Here is a 5,410-nt window from a genome sequence, read left to right as displayed (position 1 = left end):
TCCCCTGGACCCTTAGGTAACCACTACATTAAGAATCCTTCAGACTTTCAATAAATAAATTTTTTTAAAAGGGGGGCATCTGGGTGGCACGGTGACTAGAGCACTGACCCTGGAATCAGGAGGACCTGAGTTCAAACCTAGCCTCAGACACTTAATAATTGTCTAACTGTGTGACAATGGGCAAGTCATTTAGCCCCATTGCCTTAAATAAATAAATAAAATTTTAAAAAAGACTCCTTCAAACTCAGACTTTGAAAGACATTACTTACTATGTTATAATTACTATGTAACATTCTATTTCTGCTCATTTCACTGTATCAATTAATGTTTTTCCATGTTTCTCTGAAGTCTTTTTTTTATCATTTCTTTCAGAAGATTCTATTTTTATATTAATTTACTGTCATTTAATCAGCCATTTTCAATAGATGGGCAGCACCTTATTTTCAAGTTCTCTGCTACAAGTGCTATTATCAATAGTCTTGAACATATTATTACTTTGTCTTTGATCTCTTTGAAGTGCCTTCTTTCTCATGGCTCTTTCTTTTATGGTTCACAGTTTTTCTCTCCTCCTCAACTACTGCTTTCATATTAGGAAATTTCAACATACTCTACAAATTTATGTTATACAAACCTCAACTAAGTGATAGGTAATCCTACTATATACCTCCCTTATCAACTCATGTCTCTGTCCACAACTGCTTTTCTAAACTTTTTCACCTCTCCTCAAACCATCCCTTAGCTTCCTCCTCCCATCAATCTCTCAGCTGTGATCCATACCTCATATTTTACAGAAAAAATTAAGGCCATTCATCAGGAGCTCCGTCTTCCCTCTTCTTCATCTCCTATCACTCAAATGTCTTCTGCCACTATCTCTTCCTTCACCAGTCTCACATGATGAAATGATCTTGCTTCTTATCAAGGTTAAACTCCTCAGTTCAAACAATTCCATTCCAAACCATCTTCTCTAACAGATTGCCTCCTCTGTCATCCCCATTCTGTCACTTATATTCAATCTCTCCCTTTCAACTGACTCAGTCCCTACTGACTAAAATATGTCTGTGTCTTTCCCAACCTAAAAAACCCTTATTGATCTTTCTATTTCTATTATCATTCTATATCTTTCTGCTCTTTCTAGCTAAGCTTCCCAAAAAGACTGTCCTCTTACTCTCTTTTTAAATAATTTACCATTTGGTTTATGACCTTATCATTCCACTGAAACTGCTCTCTCCAAAGTTACAAATGACTTCTTGGTTGCCAGATTCAAAGACTTTTTCTCAGTCTTCATTCTCCTTGACCTCTTGACTTTGCAGTCTTTGACACTTTCACCCTATTGTTCACCCTTTCCTAGATATTCTCTTCTGTTTAGGTTTTTGGAATAACACACTCTCCTTGTTCTCCTACTACTACTACCATTATGGTTGCTCTTTCTTAGTCTTCTTTGCTGGATTGTCATCTGGAACATGTTCTCTAACCATAGGTGTCCTGCAAAGTTCTGTTGTGGGTCCTTCTTTTCTCCCTCTATACTACTTCCCTTGATAATCTCATCAACTCCCATGGATTTAATTACCATCTCTATACTGATTGAGTTTCAAATCTCTCTGCTGACCTCCATTCCCACATCTCCAACTTCCTCTCAGACAGCTCAAACATGATATCAAGTAGACTTTCTCTATCAGATTGTGTCCAAAACAAATCTTTCTCCTAAACCTTTTCCCCTCCTACCTTTCCTATTACTGTAGAGGGCAATTCCAGAAAGAAATGAAGTCTGCAGTTCATCATGCTTGCAGCCTAGGTATAATCCTTGATTCCTCACTATCTCTCACCCATCCTATAACCAAGCTGTTGCCACAACCTGTCAAATTTCAACCTCTCTCAAATATATCACACTCCTCTCCTCTAACACTTTCATCACTCTAGCATAAGTCCTCATTACCTCATTTTTGAAATATTGCAACAGCCTGCCTCAAGTCTCACTACACTCCAATCCATCCTCCAAGGAGCTACTAAAATGAATTTCTTAGAGCACAGGTCTCACCAGGTCACCCACCATGCCCACCCCAATAAACTCCAGAAGTTCCCTATTACCTTAAGGCAACTAATGGCACAGTGGAAAGATCACCCTCCCTGGAGTCAGGAGGACCTAAGTTCAAATTTGACCTCAGACACTTCTACTTAACTGTGTGACCTTGGGCAAGTCACTTAAACCTCCTTGCCTTGCATCCTGGACTGACTCTGGTAGTTCTGATTCATATCTGGTCACTGAACCAGATGGTTGCAGATGAGAAAATGGTACCAGTGTCTTATCACAGCACCCCCTCACTCAAATCTCTCCAGTATTATGCATTACTCACCATCATGAACTCTTTGATCCAAGATACTAGCTATCAGGCTGTTCCACAAACAAGACACTCCTTGGTTCCAGGAATTTTCTCTGGTTGTTGTTTCTGTTTGTCTCTCTCTGTCTCTGGCTCTGGCTCTTTGTCTCTCTCTCTCTCTCTGTCACTCTGTCTCTCTGTCTCTCTCTCTGTCTCTCTCTCTCTCTCTCTCTCTCTCTCTCTCTCTCTCTCTCTCTCTCTCTCTCTCCCCCATCTTTCTAACTACTGACTTCCCTGGTTTCTTTTAAGTCTTCCATCTTTTACATGAAGCCTTTCCCCATCCCCTCTTAACTGTTACTGTTTTCCTTTTGCTAATTATTTACTATTTATCCTATATATAGCTTGTTTGTACATATTGGTTTGTTTACTGTCTTCCCCATTGAATTATGAGCTTCTTGAGGGTAGGAATTGTCTTTTGCCCCTTTTTGTATCCTCCAGCATTTAACACAGTTCCTGGCACTTTGTAGGTGTTTAATAAATATTTATTGACTGAGAGAAGTAAATTTTATAACAAAAGAGATAATTCTTTTTGGGGGGGTTAAATTCATTTTATTTTAGACAATCTACATGACATGTTTTTAAAAACAATGTCTCCACTCCAAATAAATCAAGGTCAAAAATAAAGGAATAAAGCTCAACATGACATCAGTCCAAGTTTGTCCAAGTCCTGGTGGTTGTGTAGATGACAAAAAGCAGCAGCCGGCTATGATGACAGGTGATTCAAAGTAATCAGCTGAATTTGTTAACATTTCTCCATTTCTAAACCATCCTTAAAGAAAATCAAATATGAGGTCACACTATCCTCACAGAAGTCCAGAAGAAGCAACATGCCATCTGGATTCATGTTTTCACCTATGAAGAACTGATAGTTTTTAAAATTAGCAAGGATATGTTTGATTTGTTCTGCAGCTCCCATCATAAAAGGTTTTACTCTATATGGTTTGTTTTCTTCAAGTCTGCCTTTGAATGATTTCATGTAGTCTTTGATGTACTTTTTGTAGGACTCTTTTGTGAAACTAGTTTCTTGCAGATGATGGTTTATTACTATATCAACTCCAGTGATTACAGTGGCATCTGTTCCTTCACCCTCAGGACCTTCAGCAGAGGCATTTCCACTGATGAGTGAATCATCAATGGTACCCTCTGTCCTACTGACCATCTTCCTCTCCACCTCCAGGCACAGCCTGTTCTCGATTGCCCAGATCTTGTAATGTCAGAGAACATCTCATCAAGACTGATGAGGTCCTGGTAGATGATCGTGGCAGCAGCAAGAGGGAAGCAGCGGGGGCCCAGAGCTCAAAAAGAGATAATTCTTTTTTATTTTAGGTTTTTGCAAGGCAAACAGGGTAAAGTGGCTTGCCCAAGGCCACACAGCTAGGTAATTATTAAGTGTCTGAGACCGGATTTGAACCCAGGTACTCCTGACTCCAGGGCCAGTGCTTTATCCACTACACCACCTAGCCGCCCAAAAAGAGATAATCCTTGACCTCAGAAAGAGTTTTGTATTATATATTATATTGTGTTACCCTATATTATAAAGTATTTGGAAGTGAATGGAAGGCAAGAAACATTTCCTAGGAGTTTGGCTGTGAAGATCAAGTGAATTTTTTTTTAAATGCTGAAAAGGGAAGAAGGAAGGGGAAAAAAAAGAAAGAGTGGAAGGAAGGAAAGAAGAAAAAGACAGAGAAAGGAAGGAAGGAAACTATTTGGAGTGAGGGAACTGGGCTTAAATTCCATGTCTACTGTATGACCTTAAATTAGTCAATTAACCTCTCTAGTCCTCAGTTTTCTCACATGTAAAATAAATGAAGTCATTCCTTTTGTATTTTCTTATGGCCCAATCATATTTCATTCCATTTACATACCATAATTTGTTCAACAAGAGCAAAGTAAACAAAATCAGAAGAACACTTTAAACATATAACAACAAAATTATTAAAAAGGAACAATTTTGAAAGATTGTAAAACTATCTCAGCAGACAAGCTAAACTGAGGGTAACCTACAGGCCTCAAACTTATCTGTGGGTTAGGGTGTCTTTCCAAGCACATGAAGTAGAATAGGCAGATGAGAACAATTTGTTCCAACAACAGCTGAAGTAGACCTTGTAGAATGCTTAGAGCTTGGTCAGACATCAAAGATGACAAGATCATCCACTGCATGCCAGGTCATTGCCATTTGTCTTGACTTTTATCCTGCTACTGGACTTCAACAACTCTGCACCATTTCCTCACTTAAATCTAATTCACTCCAAAGTCAAGACATTACCTCTGATGTCTATGGGTCCTCTTCAAAATGAAAGAAAAATAATACTAAAATTTAAGAACTCTGCTCCATATAAAACCAATCATGATTTCAAAGAACAGAAGTTGAAAAAGAATGTTGCCTGTCTTCAACAAGAGGTGATAGACTCAAAATGTAGAATAGGACATAAATTTTTTAGACATGAACAGTATGGACAGTTGTTTTGCTTGACTTTGCATATTTGATAAAAAAAGGTTTTGTTCTTTTTTTAAATGAGAGGTGAAGAAGGAAAATAAATGCTTATTATTGAAAAAAATTTAATTTTTAAAAGAAGAAAAAAGGTGATTTGAACTAGATGGTCTCTGAGGTTTCTCCCATTCTAAATCTATGATATATGATTTAGTCATGTTTGAAGAGAGCAGGAAAGGAGTCAGTAGATAATGAGAGATTTTAAATTAGGAAGGGCATAATTTTTTCCCAATTACTTTTTTATTTTGAATATTCTTTTCTTCCAATCACATATAAAAATAATTAACATTTTTTAAAATTCTGAGCTAAAGATTCTTTTCTTCCCACTTTGCCCTTCCTTCTCCCTGAGACAAAAAAGCAATTTGATATAGGTTATACATGTCCAATCATGCAAGGCATATTTACATATTAGTCATGTAGTGAAAGGAAAAATACAGGAAAAAAAAAAACCATGAAAAAAAGTAAAGTGAATAACAGTATCCTTTGATCTACACCCAGGTTCCATTAGTTCTTTATCTGGAGATGGATACTATTTTTCATCATA

The 5,410-nt window shown here is 37.5% G+C and overlaps 1 pseudogene; it reads right to left on the bottom strand.

The window, feature by feature from the left end:
* Positions 1–2,972: 2,972 nt before the first annotated feature.
* On the bottom strand, positions 2,973–3,626 carry LOC141515777 (translationally-controlled tumor protein homolog pseudogene; annotated as a pseudogene).
* Between the last annotated feature and the right edge of the window lie 1,784 nt (positions 3,627–5,410).

The sequence above is a fragment of the Macrotis lagotis genome, chromosome 1 (assembly GCF_037893015.1).
Source record: "Macrotis lagotis isolate mMagLag1 chromosome 1, bilby.v1.9.chrom.fasta, whole genome shotgun sequence".
NCBI lineage: Eukaryota > Metazoa > Chordata > Mammalia > Peramelemorphia > Peramelidae > Macrotis > Macrotis lagotis.
This window is presented reverse-complemented; position numbering and strand designations above follow the sequence as displayed.